Consider the following 20,796-nt stretch of genomic DNA (forward strand, 5'->3'; position numbering starts at 1 on the left):
GCCAGTCCCGGCCTCTCGGCGCCAGGCAGCGCCGGCTCTGGCGGTCTCTCCTGCCCGGGACCCGCGCGCCGTCACCCTTTGAACATCGCGCATCCCCGGGTCTGGGGCGCGGCCTCCTGAGCAAGACTAAGGCCTTCGCTGCTGGGAGTCTGCTGCCAGCTCGCAAAAAGACCAAGTCCCCTACAAAAGGCGACCCCTCCCGTAGCAGCCTAGAACTAGGGACGCGGGCCACACCTGGTGCATGGGGAGCCCTGGGCAAATTTGAAGAATTTGCTCAGAACCTGTGTGCTCCCCACCCCCACGTACGCTTTTAGCGCCTTAAGGTGTTGACCGAACTCCTAGTTTCTCCGGTGCCTCCAAAGAACAGAAACCTGTATTCCCATGGCAGGGCCACCAATGCTTTGCATTTCCTTACAGCAGCCAGTGTTCTGCGTGGAGCCCAAAGCACCGGGGGTGTTTGGCAGTTTCTGGGCGGCGGGCTGGCGGGCGAGCCCACTGGCCTCAGTTCTTCATGGGGCACCAGCTGGTGGAGCCACCTCCTCGTCCAGTGGGCCTGCTTCCCTGAGTCACTCCAAGCGGTCGGTATCTTGGTGGTGGTGGTTGGGGGCCAGGGTAGGGAGTGTGCGGGGAATCCTCTCCTAACCAGGCTGGAGACCTTGCCATTTAAGGTCCTAGTGTTAGAGCCTTCGTATTTAATATGGATTACCGTGTATTGTGCGTTTTCTGTCAACTAGCTTTACATATAGGCCATTGTGGTGAAGAAGGTGCAGAGATTACACTAATTTTATAAGGAACAGGAGGTTTGGAGAGGTTTAATGACTTGCCCAAAGTCACACAGCTACTGAATGGTAGGACAAGATTTTGCACTGAGCCATGCTTTCTATCAAGCTACTTAGCTTTCCTTTCTCCTATCAAAGCCTGCTCTCAGAAAGGGAAGGTGTAAAGTACTATTTCACACCAAGGTGTTACTGATAGGTCTAATACATTGGTGTTTGCAATTACTTTTAAATAAGAAAGCCCTGAACACATTATTCTGTGGTCTTGTCTTTTCTTTTCGAGAAGGTCTCCCTCTGTAGCTCATTCTTGAGTGCAGTAGCGGGATCATAGCTCACTGCAGCGTACACCTCCTGGGCTCAAGTATCCTCCCTTCTCAGCAAGGATTACAGTCGCAAGCCACTGCTCCCGGCCTGGTGTTTCTTAAATAGAAAGGAAACTGATATTTTCCACCATTTTAAGGGCAAAATTTTCTTAGACCTTTCCAGGCTTGGCTTCAATTGTTTTATTTTAAAATGTCACCTTAATATATATAGACATAGGCCAGGCTCAGTGGCTCACGCCTGTAATCATAGCACTTTGGAAGACCAAGGTGGGCAGATTGCTTGAAGTCAGGAGTTTGAGACCAGCCTGGGCAACATGGCAAAACCCCATCTCTATAAAAAATACAAAAATCCTAGCCAGTTGTGGTGGCACACGCCTGTGGTCTCAGCTATTTGGGAGGCTGAGGTGGGAGGATGGCTTGAGCCCAGGAGGTGGAGGCTGCAGTGAGCTATGATCACCACTGCACTCCAACCTGGGTGACAGAGCAAGACCCTGTCTCAAAACACACACAGACACAAAACCAGATATAAGCTTATGTTACAGCTTTTGAACAACTCACAAATAAAACCAAAACAGATAAAAAATTTTCTTCCAGAATAATAAAATTGAAATTAGTAACGTTTCCTGAACAACTACCAGCATTGCATGGTACTGACAGCTGAGGCGTGGGTACCTTTGAGTTCCCTGTGGCTCTACCACTCTCATGATGTGTGAGGTGCCCAATGCAGACTCAATTCTCTCACCTCTTTCCTTCGTTCACATCTACCACATCTCCTTTGCCCACACCATATGTCATTGCAATGGTTTCTCTGGACTCTAATACGTTATTTAGGTATTCGTGCTGTTTGTTTCTTATTAACATAGCAAGTGAAGTGGTAACTCTCGCTGCCAAAGACTAGTACACACAGGTGCTGCAATCAAGAGGCAGTACTTGGTATGAGATAGTCATCCCAATGATCCAGAATGTGTTTATATTTATATTTTATTATAAACATTTTAAAAATTAAATTGAGGCACTCTAAGGGTCTGTAGCTCCCAACTGAAGAAACACCATTAAAAGGTAAGTATCTTAATAGAGGAACTGGAGGTATAGCTGGAAGGAGGAGAAGAAGGGAGAGATTTATCAACCATGCTCAAGTTGTATTAGAGTTACTTCAATCCAACAAATATATATTGAGTTAGACCTATTACATGGAAAACACTGAGCTAGGCACAAAATTAAAGAGATGGCAATAGGAGGACCGTACAGCAACATAAGAGTGGCCAGTGGCATCTGACTATGGGGTACCAAACCAGGGTCTGATGCTAACTAGTTGTGTGGCTTTTCGCTTAACTTTTCTGTACCTCCGTTTCCTCCTCTGTAAAACCAGGACTTTCTCATAGAGTTCTTTTAAGAATTGAATGAATATACATAGTGTGCTTTGACAGTTTCTTACATGGAACAAGCCCTTAATATTAGGAATTATTATATTTATCACGCTTGGCTCTGCTTGGAGTGTAGTCCTCCAGTACCACCTCAACCAGCTTTGACATTCATTGCTCATTTTTTTTTTTTCCTAGTAGTTGCAGTGTTTCAAGGTAGAGTCATGGAGAACAAGATGATTATTCCCATCATTCAGAGAGAAAAACTGAGGCACAGAAAGGCCCAGGAGCACAACAGTCCCTCAGCTGGTCTCAGGGACTACTGCCTACTTTCCAAAGAGCTAATAGGTAGGACTCTAACTACAGATGTCCCACGGGGGCACACAGTTTGAACATGCACCACCGGCTTTTGTTGTTCCTCGGAGCTGCCAAGAGTAAAATGAGAGGCTACTTCCTGGCTGTTAGATTGTCACCACGATTGCCATAAGGACGATGATAGAACTGTATTTTGACCTCTGAGACAAATGACCAGTGTAAACAGCAGATGTCTTCAGGCTAAGCCTAGAGGTTTGCTTTTCTTTTTGTACTTGTCCCATTTCCCTCCCTGGCGGGGAAGGGGTAGGGGGAACCATAGCTGAAATCCTCACTGCTTCTTAAGAACTCAGTTCAACTCTATAATTGTAATTCCCAAATACTTTTTATATGCATAGCAATCGAGTTGTTGAAAATGCATTCAGGGCAAAGCCCACACATTTTCTGATCATCCACTCTGTATAAGGTTATTTGGGCTGTTGGGGAGAGAAAGCAAATACCCCTCAGCTCGAGGAATTTATGCAACGGACATAAACAAAATCAAATATAGGAGAAAGCAAGATATTGGCTGGATCAGGATACAGACGTGAGCTAGAGAACGTGGAAGAGGGCATCATTAATTCCCACTCTGGCAGGTGCTGAAAGCTTCTCTGAGGTAGAATTTTAGCTGAAGCTCAAAGTGTAAAGATCTGGACATTATCTCACTGTGTTCACAAAACTACTTTGTAACATAGACAAGAAAAATATCCACTGTATAGATGAGAAAATCAATGCATAAATTAAGGGAGCAGAACTAGGACTAAATTGTAATTGTAGCTATGCTTAGTAAATGCATACTATATGCCAGGTACTGTGGAGTATATTTTATTATGTGTAATCTTTAAGACAAAGAAGCTATGATTTTCTTCATTCTGTAGATGAGGATTCTGAGGTTCAAAGTTTTAAAATAGTGTACTGGGTGCCACACTACAGTACAAAGGATCACAGCTGTGACCTCTGCCCAGTCTGCCCCATTCTTTTGCCAGATTCCATTGTGTTATATTGCTTCCCAGACTTGCCTTTTCCCGTGCGGACAATAAGGAGGTTGCATCAGTTTCTGATGTCATTCCAGCTCTAAGTATCCTTTTGATTCTGTCTTGCTTTTGTTCCAGTTATGTAATAACTCAATAATGACCTGTTAAATGACCCCAAAGCAGGAAACAAGATGGGACTGAATGATACTTGGAAACTTAGGGTGGCATGACCAGCACCAACTCTAAACTCAACCTCAACTCAATTTTAGTGCTTATTTTTCATGAGACCAAGATCCATATGTAGCCTCAACAATTTAAGTCAGTTTGAAATTTATCAAAAAGGATTATTTCTAAGAAGATAAATGGGCATATTTCAAAATCATTTCCATATGGTTTCATATTTCTTTGATGATAATAACAAAGTATTATGTGGATTTTGTAGTTTAGTCAGTAAGTGGGGATTTTCGGCTCTGTGTAGTGAGTGCAAAGAGAATTGGAATGAAAGTCAACACAGGATGGGGCATTCCAAATGTGTCTTAGCCATAGAGGTGCTGTGTGACCTTGGGTAAATCACCACACTCATTGGCCTTACTTTCTTGTGTATAGAGAGCCCAGATAACCTGCTGTTACAGTCTATGAGCTTATGACATAGGAATCCTTATGGGAAGATGATCCACATCATTTTTAAATTTTGGGGCACCCATGGTGCCTACCGTGGGATCCTGGAATAGTGAAGGATGTGAAATTCTGTGGTCAGACTGACTTGGATTCAACTTAGAATTCATTTATTTGATGGGTGAATGTGGGCAAGTTACGTGACCTTCTGTGCCTCACTTTTCTCATCTGCACGATGGGACTGATTTAGGGCTGTTGTAAAGTTTCAGTGAGATAATCATTACAAAACCCATAGCATCGAGCTCAGCATAAAGTAAATTGTAAATTGACAATACCTATTATTATTATTATAATTATTATCATTACTATCACTGCTGCTGCTATTACTGTGAGTGCTCAATAAATGTTTTCAAAAATTGTTGAATAAATGAATATTATCAATGCTAAAAAGTTTAATCCATACTTTATAAGAAAAAATTTATCCCAGGAATCCTGTTGACACCCCCAAATCTTGTTGTCTTCGGACTGGTCTATAGGCAAGAGAGTTTTAATATTGAATTTAGGAAGAATTATAGATTCAAATGAAAGCCATGGTTGTATTTTTTGTCTCCTCCTCCAATCTCCTCTGTGGTACCATCAGTTCATTCATTTAACAATTACCTATTGAACCATGAATATTACAAGGTTTATATATTTGTCAGTATTTTTTTTTAGGGCAAAACCACATTTTTCTTATAATGCAGGCTTTACATTTTTCTATGGTAAAAAATAAAACCCCCATAGTAAAATTCCATAATAAAAATAAATTTAACAAGATAAACCACTCAAATCTCTACAGCACTTAATACAGAGAACAAATATATTTGTATTACATTCAAAACTTTCTAAAAATTTCTATTTTTGTTAAGTATAGATTACTCATTTTAAGTCTTTGGAAACATAGGTAGTCAGGCACTCTGAATGTAAATATGTGAAGGTGTCATATATAAACGCTTAACATATAAAATCGTTGTAGGCTTAAATTTTCATATTCGTACATATCATGGGAAAAAAAGAGCTGCACAGCAAGGAAAAGCTTTAATCCTACTTAGAATATGCCAATCTAAAATTATCAGAAAGAAAAATAGACTTGAGTACTCACAATTTCCTGTATACTCTGGGGTAAACTGAAATATTAGGAACATTTTGGAATAACTATGTGTTTCTCATTTTCTCTTGTCAAATTTGAAGAGTCTCCAGTGACCTGCATGGGGCTTCTCTGATCTACTCTAACTTGCATACTGGATCTTATGATCAAGAACAAAAGAGAAAACGAAGATTTTATATTGGAATTTTTTTCTAAAATCTTTGTAACTTTAAAAATCTTTTATGGAAAATTCTTGTTTTATGTTTATATTTATCCATCAATGTTGGATTCTCTCTTTACTCTTTTATAAGGAGTAAGCTTTCATGTGGTTCAGTGTGGGGTCTGGATATTTGAAATTGGGTCTTTTATGAAGTTTCTCCTTTTCTTTCTGGAAAATTCTATTCATCCTTCAAGCTCAAATATCAGCTGTTCTCTGAAGGCTTCCAAACCCTTTGGTATGAGATTTGTAAGTTTAACTTATGTTTTTTAGAGGGTTGTATTAAAGTTATATCTTATGTTGTAATTATATGTATTTACATGTTGAAACTCAAGCCGTCCAGAGCTCCTTATGAGTAGGAAATCTGTCTTGTTTTCCTTTATAGTCTTTCTAATTTTCTGCTATAGTCTAACAGAGAACCTGGCTCTTTGCAAAGGCTTATTTAATGTTAATAAATGATTAAATAAATTAATGAATACAATTCTAATTAGTTAAAAATATTAGATCAGAAATAATTTAGCTTGCCAGCCACTAGGAACAGGACACAGTGAGTGCACATGATATTTTACCATTGGGGCTCCCACACTCTCCAGAATGTAAATCTGAACTTCCGCTTAAGATCTGTTTACCATTGTTTCCTTACAGGTCATGTCAGATAACAAATTCAGTTTCCACTTGGTCTGCTAATTACATTTCACTACTCATGCTGTGGCTACATGTTGGCATTCTAGGTGCCATTTGTCCATGATTTATGACATTTGACTGACTTTCTGCAGAACTCTTTGCAGTATGCTCTGAATTTGGTCCCTCTAGGGTGTTCGGAGTTGCTCTACCAGGAAGTTCCACAGGATTATAGAGTGCTGTTGGACAATATGTGTTTCTCAAACTCTGTTCCCTCCCACACTTCTGGAAGAGTTCAATAAATTGTTAGAAAAGGTAGTTAAATATGGATATTACCATTTCAAATACTCTGAGAAGTCTTGCATAAAGAAGTCTAGTTAAGTTTATCTCAAAGGTGCCCACTCTTATTTGACCATGGAATTCTTTTTTCAATACAGAAGTAACATTTCATAGTATAGTAGCCTTCTAAGGAACAGAATTGGAGCTCAGGAGCTCGAGACCAGCCTGGGCAACATGATGAAACTCCATCTCTACAAAAAATACAAAAATTAGCTGAGCCTAGTGGCACGTGCTTGTAGTCCCAGCTACTTGGGAGGCTTGAGCCTGGGGGGTCAAGGTTACAGTGAGCTGTGACTGTACCACTGTGCTTCAGCCTCGGTGACAAAGTGAGACTCTGTCTCAAAAAAAGAATGGAATTTGAGAAACATCATCCATAAGTTTACTCCACTTCTGTGTTTTTGCCTTTCTGTCTTTGGTCATACTTGAAACTCTTTCTTTCATATCCATCTGTCTAGCTTCTGTTTTTCAAAGGCCTAACACAATGTTACATCTTCTATAAAGTATTTTTCTTGGCCTTTGATTTCCCATAACACTTTCTATAACTTTCTCATAGCTCTTGTAATTGTATTCGTTTTATTTTCAGCTTATGTTTCTTCTCCCCTACTGTTGAATACCATGAGTTTGCATCTCTGGCCTGCACCTTTTTTGGCAGGGTGTATTATTCAGGGTCTTGGCAATAGCACATTTCACCCTAGATTGGTTCAAATGAAGATACTTTAATGAAGTGGCTACTTATGGAGGTGAAGACAGAGTAGAGGGAACAAACAAGCCAGAGAGGCATCCAGGGTCTAGCAACAGTGAGAAGCCATCACTCCTCTGGGCAAGAGGCAAAAAAAAAATGCTGTCCCAGAGTCCAGTGAGCATGAGCACCTTGGAGGGAAGCCTGCTTCCAATTGCCGGGTAGTCCAGAGAGTTGCAGCTGCTGCACGAAATGGCTCCCCAAGGATGGAGGGAGTTGGAAAGAAGCACCCTGACCTCTTCTCTTCCTACTCTGATCTCCCGAGGCCTACTAAAGTCAGCTCACAAGGGAGTCTGGTTGGCTGTCTACAAGGACCAGCCTTCTGGGCACGGTGCAGGGTAGTGAAGGTTGGAGAACTCATGGGAGGGAGGCAGACAGAAAATAATTAGCACACTTGGAAAGCTGCTTCAAAATAGGGGTAGTGACCAGTACTTTCCTCACAGGGCTGTAAGGAGATTATAAGGATTTCATTAGAAAATGCATCCAAATATTAGCATATTGCACAGAGCCTGATTCTCACATTATTTTAGCTACTGATAACAATTCTGTGAATAGCTACTGGTATAAAAGCTGATTGAGGAAGATGTCATGCATTGCTTATTTTGCAGCTCTTACACATGCAGCACAGGCCCTCTGAGCAGCAGGGCCGTGAATGGATGCCGTCAGGTGTGCCATGGGTAGCCACTTTGAACAGAACTCACAGGGAAGCTAGTTTGGCTGTTTTGACTGAAATCATCAGTTAGTCTGACCTTGAAAACAGACAGCAGTGAGCTGACTTTAAAATTTATTTTTAACTTTCAGCAGATTGTTCTGGCACTTCTTCCCCACAGTCTAGGCCTCTAGGTTTTCCTTTGTCTCTTTGTGGGGATGGGAGCTGCTGAAAAACAAGTGAGCTTGTGAAGAGTGCCTCACAGCCATCACTGGAAATGGCACCAATTTGTCACATTTGAAAGCCAGCAAGAGGGGGCTGGCCCAGGGGTTCAACAGGGGGATTTGTACCTGTAGAAGCAAATTGCTTCCTCCTTTTTCAGAAGAGTAACCTGTTTTATTTCAAACACAGGATCACCTGGCTCCTTCAGCCCTCAGCACACAGATTAGGGAAACCACAAGAATAATCATCCTTGTTCTTTTCACTTCAAAGCCCTGCAGAATGCCACAAGGGCTGGTTCTCCCATCTGACACAAGAGAGGCCCTTCTAGGGCTGTGCTGGTTTAAGAAAGCCCTTTCCTGGGAGCTGGGGGAGTGAGGTGGGACTTACCACATGAAGGCAAATCTGTGTCAGACAGGGAAGCCACACAGGTACCCCCCACTGCAGCTCTGTGCCTGTTCTCCTGGAGAAAGGGTGAGTTTGCAGGGTGACAGCTCTGTGGAGCCTGTCACACTAGCAGAGGCAATGAAGGTCACACTGGGACGAGATTCCAGTACTGACACCAGCAGCTGCAGGTAGGGACTTCCTTCAAGGAGGAGTGACTTTTTTATCCCGGTTTCCGGCAGACTAAAATTATTGGGAAAAAGCCCCTAGATCCTGTGGGATCTGTAAGTAGTTGCTCACATTATCATCCCTGCCCCTGGGAAATCAAGACATAAACCCAAACTGTTAATAAATTGCTCTTATGTCACTACACCCACAAGCCTCACACTTTCTTAGTGGGCCAATCTTGAGTCTTCTGGCTTTTCCTGGAGCACACAGATATTTGGTCTCTTTACTCAAGGCTGGCAGAGGTGCTGTTTGGGGAATTGTGTGCAGGCAGGGTGAGGATAGAGTCTCCAGACGAGAAGTGGGTCCACTCCATCAAACAGCAGGGTCATAGGTAATACAGTGGTTTGAGGATCATGCTGCCAATAAAAATGGGCTCTTCCCAGCAATGTGACACCACTCCAAGATGACATGGCAATTTTCCTTGTAATGTGAAAATGAAAAAGTCACTTGGCTGCAATCCAGGAAGACCCAGGAAGTCTAAAGTACCTAAACTACCATGACCTCAGAGTTGTATAAATAGCATTTTGGAAAAGGAGGTTTTTCAAGCTATTTGCTCTTTCAGGACAAGAGATAGCAATCTCTCTCTCCCTCTCTCAGTGCAATAAAATTGAACTCTTAAATCCTTAAAAACCTTCCTGCAGGAAAATTAAAAACAAATAAATGACAAGCCTTTGATTTGTTAGCTAGCTTTGAAGGGTTGACTGCTGACTTCAAGGCAAATTCCAGTCTTGGTAGCAGTCCCCCAACCCCAACTACAATCTGTTATTTTATTATCAACTCTTTCATCCTCTGCCCAATGATCTCCAAGCTTCAGGGAAATGAAGTTCACTCAAAGATTGGGTATTCTTGATCTAAGCATGATAGGTATCAAGCTTTGCATTTATTCTGATCCCTACCTGACAAGAGAAGAATGAGTTACCTAATAAAATGGTTTTGTGTAAAGTTATAGTTTTAAATAGTATAAGTTGGTGCAAAAGTTACTGTGGTTTTTGCATTGTTGAAATTTGCCATTTGATACTGGAATACATTATTAAATGTTATGTTATATATCATTTTAATGTACATTTCTTAATTTTTTTGCTAATGACTTACTAGCTATTTTATATTTATTTTAGACTATAAAAATGATGTCAGACAAAAAGCAAATTTAAGCAATTTTCTTATTTGAGTTCAAAATGGGTCATAAAACAGCAGAGACAATTTGCAACATTAACAACACATTTGGCTCAGGAACTGCTAACGAAGGTACAGTGCAGTAGTGGTTCAGGAAGTTTTGCAAAGGAGAAGAGAGCCTTGAAGATGAGGAGCATAGTGGCTGGCCATCAGAAGTTGACAACAACCGAGAGCAGTCATTGAAGCTGAACCTCTTACAATGACACAAGAAGTTGCTGAAAAACTCAACATCTACTATTCTATGGTTGTTTGACATTTGAAGCAAATTGGAGAGGTGAAGAAGCTCAGTAAGTACCCACTCATAGGTGCCTCATAAGCTGAGGGAAAAAAACGTCGTCGTTTTGAAGTGTCATCTTCTCTTATTCTATTTAACCATGAACCACTTCTTGATCGGATTGTGACGTGCGACAAAAATGAATTTCATATGACAACTGATGACGACCAGCTCAGTGGTTGGAACTAGATTCTTCTAGCTCCAAAGCACTTCCCAAAGCCAAACTTGCACCAAAAAAGGTCATAGTCACTGTTTGGTGGTCTGCTGCCAGTCTGATCCACTACAGCTTTCTGAATCCCGGTGAAACCATTACATCTGAGAAGTATGCTCAGCAAATTGATGAGATGCATCAAAAACTGAAAGACCTGCAGAAAGGTCAACAGAAAGGGGCCCAATTCTTCTCCACGATGTCGCCAGAATGCACATTGCACAACAAATGCTTCCAAAAGTTGAGCAAACTGGGTTACGAAATTCTGCCTCATTTGCCATATTCCCCTGACCTCTCACCAACCGACTACCACTTCTTCAAGGATCTCGACAACCTTTTGCAGGAAAATGCTTCCTTGGCCAGCAGGATGCAGAAAATGCTCTCCAAGAGTTCACTGAATCCTGAAGCACGGATTTTTACACTACAGGAATAAACAAACTTATTACTTGTTGGCAAAAATGCGTTGATTGTAATGGTTCCTATTTTGTTTAATAAAGATGTGTTTGAGCTTAACAATAATAACTTAGAATTCACGGTCCAAAATCACAAATACTTTTGCACCAAATTTACTTTTGCACTTTTAAAAAAGTCCTTATGGCATTGATATAGTTGGAGTCCATCTTAATAATAATCACTTATAATTTACCACGTGCTAGATACTTCCCACTCCTTATTGCATTTGACTGGATAACCCTGAGCAGTAGTAACTCAAATCCCTCTTTTTACTGGCAAAAACCTGAGGCTCCAAACAGTTAAGTAACATTCTCTGTTCAGAGTGTTGGGAGAGAGGATGAAAACCCAGAACACTGTATCCCAAATTCTCATATAAAGCTCCCTATGTTGTTTCTGTTAAGATGCTTTTACATGCAAGTAATGGAAAACCCCAATTCACTCTAGCTTAAAAAATAATAAGGAAATGAAAAATCAAATCAAGAAGTTCAAGGTCAGGGTGGCTGCAGGTGAGGGGCACTCAAGGCTCCCTCTCTGCTTCTCTTGGGGTCCCCTCTTTTGTGTTGGCTCAGCCCTCAGGCTTGTGACAAGATGAAGGGAGAAACAAGCAAACATCATGTATAATTATATCCAGGAGACAATCCAAAGGGGGCTTGTATCTCTTAGGAGCAACAAATGTATACCACTCCCCACAGCTGTCCTCATATTGCAATGGCTGGAATTCAATTGTCATAATACATCCTTTGCTAAACCTGTTACTGGAAAGGGATGAAGTTACTTTAGTTAGTCTAAGGTAGGTGGTGTGGAATAATTGGAAGAGCTCTGGACTAGGGTTCAGAGATCTTGGGTTTTAGTCCTCCTAGTTCTGTCATCTACTTAGTTATGGAAACTTGCTAATTGGGTAGCCTCTCTTACACCTTACCTTTTCCTTATTGGTAAAACAGGGCCAACAATTCCCACCCTACTGATCTCACCAGGTTGTTGTGAAACAGGAATGAAGTCATGTCTGTAGAAACATTTTGTAAAGTGTAACACACCACTTAAATGCATGTTATTGCTTCTATTAACATGATTCAAAGAGAGCTGTTGATCTTGAGACACTTTTTCAATTAAACTCATCTGTGGTACTTGATCTCATCAAGATTAGAATTTGTATGAGTTTTGCCAAAGATTTACCTGAACTTTACTTTTATGCTGGCAGATTTATAGTGTAAAATAGGGGGAAAGTGTGAAATTTAGTACTTAAAAAGCCAATTTTCAAGCGTCCAGATGAACTTCAACAGGAAGTCTATATATAAATTAGGATAGGTCAATAAGATTGGTTATTTATAAGTTATTTTAAAGTAATCAAAAAAGTAAGTTTTCTAAGAAGCTATTATATACCTTTCTCATCTCTTCATTTATACCAACTCAATAAACATGTATGGAATATTACCACGGGAGGAGGGGATGGAGTACACAAAAAAGTAAATCTGAAACAGATTTACTGCTGAAAGGACAGTGGCTATCTAGTAGTTAGAAATTCTAGAGAGCAGACTAGATAAAGCAGCTATAATAAAATGTAGGAAGATAAGAGGAAGTAATAGCTCAGTAATGAAGGGACAAAGGGCTGTAACCACTCAGGGGTGGAGACAATTTTCAGCTATGGTGTTAAGGAAGGCTTCATGAACAAGGTGTCACTTGAATTAGAAGCTGGTAGATTTGGATATGGAAATAGCAAGTTCACCTGTTCACGTATATCAAACTTGCTTCAAAAATTTGAATACCCAACTGGAAAGCATAATTCTTTAGTATAAATTACATAAGAGATGCAGCAAAAAATAAAAGTTGGAAAGGTAAAGACTGCAGGTAGAATACAGAGGGGCTGAAATATTGGACTCAGGAATTTGAACTTTATTTGGTAGGCAATGGAAGTCAGTGAAAGCTTTTGGGCAGTGTGCCTTCATTATATCTGTGCTTTATGAGGATTAATCGGGCAGCTTCTGGAAAGATAGATGCAAGGGGAGAAAGTGAAGGTTGAGAGACAAACTAAGAGTTTGCACATTCAAGCAAGAGTTCATAAGAACCCAAAGTAGATTATTGACAATGAGATGGAGATGACATCATGGATATGTGATATTCTGGAGGGAGAAACCTTAGGTCTTGGTAATTTATATAAAAAAGAGTTGGGGAAATGGGGGAGTCAGGGATCATTCATTAGGAAGCAATAAAAAAAGTCACCCAAACTTGACTTGCCTAAATAGAAAAGTAAATTTGGCTGGACGTGATGGCTCATGCCTGTAATCCCAACACTTTGGGAGGCCAAGGCAGGCAGATCTTTTGAGGTCAGGAGTTTGAGACAAGCCTAGCCAACATGTTGAAACCCCATCTCTACTAAAAATACAAAAATTAGCCAGGCATGGTGGTGCACGTCTGTAATCCCAGCTGCTTGGGGAGGCTGAGGCAGGAGAATTGCTTGAACCCGGGAGGCGGAGATTGCAGTGAGCTGAGATTGCATCATTGCACTCCAGCCTGGGCGACAGAGGGAGACTCCATCTCAAAAAAAAAAAAAAAAAAAAGTAAATTTACCTATTAACTTAACTGAAAAGTCCCCAAAATAGGATCAGCCTTGGAACTGTTGAACTACAGGGCTCAAGAAACATCATCAGGATTTGGGTTTCTCTACTGCTCGGTTTTTCTTCTGTGCTGGTTTCACTTTAAGGTAATCCGCAGATGCTATTAACTTATATTTTCCGAGAATTAAAACCAGCAGAAAAGAGAGTTTGTCTTCCCCATCAGTTCCAACAACTATCCTGGACCCTGATTCCCACTGGCCAGGCAGGGTCACCTGCACATTCCTGAAGTAATCCCTCTGGCTCTGAGAGATCATTGCTGATTGGCTTGGACTCATGTCTGGTCTTTAATTTCTTATTCTTGTTTTAAATAATTTGCCCATGAAGACAGCCTAAGTATAGGCCACTATAAAATGCTGCCCTGTGACCAAGATCAGATCTCATTCTGATGAATTCTTCCTAACAAAAAGACACGATTCAGAACAGTGACAGCTTTTCATTCCATTTCATCAACTGCAATATTTTTTAAGGCATTTCTTAAGGGTCTGGCACATAGCTAACCTCATAAAATGAATAAAACCAAACAGTATTCAAATTGGAGACGACAAACCTATATAAGCGCTAAAAAGATTTCAAGTCTGGGAAAAGGGTACAGATTATCTGAGAGGTGACAAAGGAGTAACTATTAACTTAAGCCTTGAAGCAGCTTTACATCAGAACAATCTAGGCAGGGCAAGGTGATGCACACCTATAGTCCCAGCTACTCAGGAGGCCAAGTTGGGAGAATTATTTGAGCCCAGGAGTTCACAGCCTGTGTAGCATAGTGAGACCCCATTACGTTTTAAAAAGAACAATCTAGGCAAGGCACTGAATGCCAACCAGATGTTGACAAATCATTTGGATTTCATTTGAAATAAGGTAATTGCTTGAAAAATAACATGCACCATCTGCCTGATCTGAGTCTTCTCTTTATACAGCACTTGACTAAAGAGTATACTTGAATTAAAAGTTTACTAAGTGTTTATGTGTATGAAGAAAGCTTATCCCTTCCAGAGAATACTATGAAAATTCCTCTGGTAAAGAAAAGAAGCATTCATTCTGTGAAGTGACCCTTGCCCCAGATCTGATGGGTACACATCCCCATTTCCACGTACTGGATTTGCTTTAAAGCCAGGTACTCACATCTGAGCTGCGTGAAGGAAAAATGTTGAATCCTATTATAAGACTGTTAAATTTGAGCTCTGTTTTATTAAAAAGAAAATGTCTACTTGAAAAGTGTTTGGCTTATGCCCGTAATCCCAGCACTTTGGGAGCCTGAGGCAGGCGTATCACCTGAGGTCGGGAGTTCGAGACCAGCCTGGCCAACATGGTGAAGCCCTATCTCTACTAAAAGTACAAAAATTAGCTGGATGTGGTCATGCTCATCTGTAATCCCAGCTACTTGGGAGGCTGAGACAGGAGAATCACTTGAACCTGGGAGGCAAAGGTTGCAGTGAGGCAAGATTGTGCCACTGTACTCCAGCCTGGTTGAAAGGGACTCCATCTCAAAAAAAAATAATTTTTAAAAAAGTGTTAAAGGCACAAATGCAGCTTGAATCAAGTTGTTACCAAAATCCACACTGCTGTGTGCATATTTTTAAACATATGGCAGAGCCACTCCTTCAGTTTTCCAAAGTGACTATCACCCTGCTGATGCAAACTGCTGTAACATTTGTAATTTGGAATGAGATCAAAAGTTTGAAAATTAGAAAAGAATCTGGGTGGAACACTTGATTTTTGATCCTGCAAAGCAGACAAGTGTACTGGTTTAGCCAGAGCTGGTTGTCCCAATACAATACAATCAACAGGTCTTGTAATCACCAGTTCCCAGGAGGCTGCAGGCTTGCTGCAGTATGTCAGCTGGATTTGTGAAGCCCAGGAAACCTCTTGGCCCTCATTAGACTCATAAAAATCATCCTGAAGAGACACAGATGTTAACAACAACACTGATAGAAGGCCCAGGTTTGGAGGGAATCACTTTTTTCTCAATTATGCACCTTCCTAACTGGGCACTGGGAAGGCAAGGGACAGGTGGATGGGAAGGATGATGATTTTAGAGAGCTGTATTTCCTTCATTTATCTGAGTGCCCCGACCAAGATATAAAAAGGAGAGACCAGGGAAGAGTGTTTGCATTTGGTGATCTGCACCTACCATAGTGCCTGACACGTAGTTCATGCTCAATAACAATTTGTTGAATAAATGAATGATTGAATAAATCAATAGTATAATGTGAAAAGTCCCCCATGTTATGTTTCTGGGCATGAACTATACTTGAGCTCTCCATAGGACCACTGGATGGAGACTTATTACTGATTGGCTGGGAGACAAAAAGTTATGCAAAAAATTTACTCATTTTATTCATCTTAAATCTGTACAGGGCCCAGACAACTCCTTTCCAAAGTTATTTTGAAATGTTTTCAACCCTTTTCCCACAGTAAATAAATTCTAGGGAAAGAATTCAGGAGCCAAACCCAATAAACAACAACAACAAAATTCTATCCCTCTGTTGAATATACAATACTAAAAAACAAATAGTTGTATAAGTTGGATGGACTGTTAGTGATTTAACATTAGAGAGCTAGAGAAACTATTCAAAGTCCAGTGCCCAAATAACTCCCTGTAATCCCTCTTTCTATATCTATACCTGATAAACAGCTAGGCTCTGGAGGACTTTTAATACAGGAGGGAAAATACAGATGCAACTTGGAACAGCCAGGCTGATTTCAGTGTTCTGAGAATCTGATGAGTGATTAAGTGATAATCAGGATAACACCATCTCTTTTCTCATCACTCAAAATTTTAATTTTTGTAGAGGGTCAGGTTTCAACTTTTAGTTTTGTCATTAAGTCTCAACATCAGGAATCAAAAAAATTTGAAGAAAGGACAAGTTAGGAGGAAAAAGGCAGAGGTAAATTAAAGAATCAAAGTGAGTCTGATTCATAGTGAAAGACCCTAAATGGAGCATGGGAAAGAAAATTCAAAAGCAAGTCTTGGGGTCTGTGTGTGTGAGTGAGAGAGAGAGAAAGAGAACGAATGAATCTCTGAAGGCCTTGATCCATTCTGGTTCAGATGGAACCTGTAAGGAGGGACGCACATCCATTTTAAGCAGGTGACTCAATGACTAAGGCCCATGAGGCCCCTCTACCTTTGCTCTGAAAGTTTGTTTGCTTTAGCTGTTTAATAACCTGAAGCCTGCACCTGGCATTCATAAACTTTTCTCTTATTGAATCCTCAGGGTCTCTCTTCAGGTGTTGGAAGTTTGTGAGCTCTGCTCCTTGTGTATCCAGAAAGTCAGTTGGCAGCTCAGTTGACCTTCTCCATTCCCCACCCCAAGACCAGTGCCACTTACTCTGTCCCTGGGGGGTCCCAGTGTCCAAGGAACTAATCTCGCTAGTTATCTTGTCCTTGTTGCCCTCAAAGATGCACACATGAGTGGTTTCCTTGAACTTTACTGCTTATTACTCCTGTAGTGTTTCTCAGCCTTCAGGGAACCTGCATGGGAATTATTGGGGTATTGTTTATTTAATGATGTTTGTTTAAAGGTCCAAAAACTGTTCTGATAATATTCTGTTTCTTGATCTAGGTGCTGGGTACATAGGTATATTCAGTTTGCAAAGGTTCAGTAAGGTATACACTTATGAGTACTTCTGGTTGCATATTATATTCTATAATTTTTTTTTTTTTTTAAAGGAGAGATGGGATTTCACCATGTTGTCCAGGCTGGTCTTGCGCTCCTGACCTCAAGTGATCCACCTGCCTTGGCCTCCCAAAGTGCTGGAATTACAGGCATGAGCCATTGTGTGGGGCCCCTAGTAAAATGCTTCTTAAAAAGCACATGTACTGGCCGGGGTGCTGGCTCACGCCTGTAATCTCAGCACTTTGGAAGGCAGAGGTGGGTGGATCACCTGAGGTCGGGAGTTCGAGACCAGCTTGACCAACATGGAGCAACCCCATCTCTACTAAAAATACAAAATTAGCCAGGTGTGGTGACACATGCCTGTAATCCCAGCTACTTGGGAGGCCGAGGTAGGAGAATTGCTTGAACCCGGGAGCCGGAGGTTGCAGTGAGCTGAGATCATGCCATTGTACTCCAGCCTGGGCAACAAGAGTTAAACTCTTTCTCGGAAAAAAAACAAAAACAAAAACAAAACAAACAAACAAACAAAAACCACGAACCAGCTACTGATTCAGAATCTCAGTGGTTTTGGGCCCGCTTACCAAACTCCTCAGGTGATTCAAGTTTAAAGGCCTTTGTGCAGAGCGGAAACATATAAAAGGTAAAGAAATTAGAAATACTAAAGAAACATTATGCAAGTGCTTATTGTGGTGTTTCCTGGCCTATTTCATCTACCCATCCATAAGCACTTATGCTGTGAGTGCTTTGTTTTAGGGCCGAGGATCACTATAGTCCAGGTGATGGCCCAGGTTCCTGCCCTACTGCCATTGGCCACTGTCTGCAGAGGGACCACTGAGCTGACCTAGACACCAGCCGTGCCTTGGAGGAATCCACTGCCCCCTGGAGGACATAACTGAGCTAATAGTGTCAATGCAGGCTGGTTAGTGATCTGGGAACCCACAGGGGTTATCTGGGAGCCCTGGAGAGGGACTAGCCCCAACCCTCTTAGGTGGTGACTACAGGTCCCACGGACTCCTGGCTTCTGCCTCTGTTCCTACAATGGTGCTCCTGGACTCACCTCTACCCATAAGGCCCCATGCTTCCTTTGCCTGTCCTCTAAGATGGCCCCATCTCTCAACACTCGTGACTACGGGACAGGCAGAGAAGAATAACAGATGTCAGGAGAAGCCATGTGTTGTCATCCTTCAGAGCACAGGTTCTAGAGCCAAAGTCCTTTGGTTCCAATCCCAGCTCAGCTGCTTAGTAGCTATGGGAATGATTATTATAGTACCTGCATAGGAGGATCATCTACTTCAGAGTGTGGTTATCATGGAAATAAAGGAATTAATATCTCGGTAGTGCTTAGAACAATGCCTGTTACATAGTGCTATATAAGTGTCAGCTGTTATTATAATTTAGGCTACCTTCAGATGTCCATTGATCTCAAGTGGATAAATAACATTCCTGAGAACTTCCAGACAGGGTGACATCCATCTCAGTAGGATCCTGAGGCTACCTACTAGAACAATCCCCTTGGGATAATCATTCCCAGTCTGTAAGTAGAGCAAAGGAGCAAAAAACAAAACAAAACGAACAAAAACTTCATTCAAACAAAACAAAAGCACAATGATTCAAATGAGAAAGCAGCAGAAAATACTGGTCACAGCCTCTAAGGGCCTTTCCCATAGGCTGCATCACCCTGCTGGGATGGAGGCAGCTTTCTCACATGCTTAGCCACACAGCTGTTAATGTTATTCAGGGAACTACTCGTAACAATAAGACATTGAAATCATGTGGTGCTTTTGCCATAAAGCATTTAGTGGACTTGTCAGAAGACTATTTTCTTTTTTCCCTCAACACCTGAAAGAAGTTCCTAGAATCATCTTCTGTTACTGAGGTGGAAATGGAGGCACATCCAGAGCTGTTAAGTTATTGGCTCCAGGTCACAAAGGTACTGAAGTGCAAAGCCAGGCCTTGCACCATTAGCTTCCAACTCCAAGGAGAATGTGTGCCGTGAGAGAACCAGACAGGTGACCCCGGCAATGCATGAAGCCTGGCCTGTAGTGGTTCAGGACAGTGGCAGAGCGAGCAGCAGAGGCAATATGACATGCTGATTCAGCAGTTAGGATATAGGCTTTGGAGCTGGACAAGTCTGGGTTTGGATCCTGGCTCTGTCAGTGTTATGGATTAAATATTTGTGTTCCTCCTACTCCCTGAATGTATATTGAATCCCAAAACCCCAGTGTGGCTGTATTTGCAGATGGTGTCTTTGAGAAAGTAATTAGGGTAAAACTCTTTTTCTCTCCCTGTGCACATTGATCTTGAACTTTCAACCCCTAGAATTGTGGAAAAAATAAATTTCTCTTGTTTAAGCCACTTAGTCTATGGTATTTTGTTATAGCAACCCATGCTGACTAATACAATTTGCATTAGTTATGTGACTCTGAGCAAATAGCTCTTCTGAACCTCTGTTTCCTCATCTGTCAAAAGAATATGATAGTTATAATACCTGGTAAGATGGTTACGGGGATTAAATGAAACAAGACATTTGAAGAAGGTAGCATATAACATATATCTTAAAACTCATTTATTTATTTATTTAACAGATGTTGACTGAGTACCTGTTTTCTTCCAAGCATTGTTCTGGATGCTGGAGATCCAGGAATGACCAAAGGAAAGAAAGTCTCTGTTCTCAAGAAGCTCACAGTCTAGTTGGGAGACCTAGCACTCATAACCAAAGCCTTCAGTGAAAGAGGGGGATGAGCTATTGCCATCTAGGGAGGTAGATATTTGACAACTACAAGGTATTCTTGTAATCTCAAGGCAGGAGCTTCAGTTTTTGAGAGAGGATGGGGGACAAATGGTTTAAAACAGTAATTAGAGCAAAAAGGATACTTACTCCACATCCTAGCCCTTAGAGACACTTAGAATAAGAGAGACCATAGCCTTCAGAAGTTCTAGGTGAAGTAGTAGCCTTGGGGGATAACCAAGTTTCAAAAAGGCCAGGAGAGGGAGTGGTCAGAGCAATGAGGATGTACTGGAGTTTGTTGATCACAGATCTAGCTCCAGAGAGCTCTAGAAAAAAGTTTGGGAGGAAAGGGAGGCATAAAGGACTGGATTGAATGATGCACACAGCACCAGCCTTGAACTTCTGTGAGCTCCTGAGATGACTTAATGACTTTTCCCTGGGTAGCTTAATGGGACAGCACAGAGAGGGCTATGCCATGTCTCCCTTCGAGGTCATCCTGTTATCATTAAGTACAATTTTCATCACATAGCTCATCTCCATGCCTCTGTGCATAACTAAATCTTGCTCTTTTTTTTTTTTTTGAGACAGAGTCTTACTCTGTCGCCCAGGCTGGAGTGCAGTGGCCGGATCTCAGCTCAGTGCAAGCTCCGCCTCCTGGGTTTACGCCATTCTCCTGCCTCAACCTTCCGAGTAGCTGGGACTACAGGCGCCCACCACCTCGCCCTGCTAGTTTCTTGTATTTTTTAGTAGAGACGGGGTTTCACCGTGTTAGCCAGGATGGTCTCGATCTCCTGACCTCGTGATCCACCCGT

The 20,796-nt window shown here is 41.5% G+C and overlaps 1 protein-coding gene across 1 annotated transcript in view; it reads right to left on the reverse strand.

Annotated features, from left to right (window-relative positions):
- Positions 1-9,254, reverse strand: part of PRSS23 (protease, serine, 23) — a 20,153-nt gene extending 10,899 nt beyond the window's left edge. The window contains exon 1 of the mRNA XM_011938487.1: positions 8,701-9,254. The gene's annotated coding sequence lies outside the window, so the exon portion shown is untranslated. The remainder of the gene's footprint in view (positions 1-8,700) is intronic.
- Positions 9,255-20,796: the final 11,542 nt, after the last annotated feature.

This window comes from Colobus angolensis, unplaced genomic scaffold (assembly GCF_000951035.1).
Source record: "Colobus angolensis palliatus isolate OR3802 unplaced genomic scaffold, Cang.pa_1.0 Scaffold174, whole genome shotgun sequence".
In the NCBI taxonomy this organism is placed as follows: Eukaryota; Metazoa; Chordata; class Mammalia; order Primates; family Cercopithecidae; genus Colobus; species Colobus angolensis.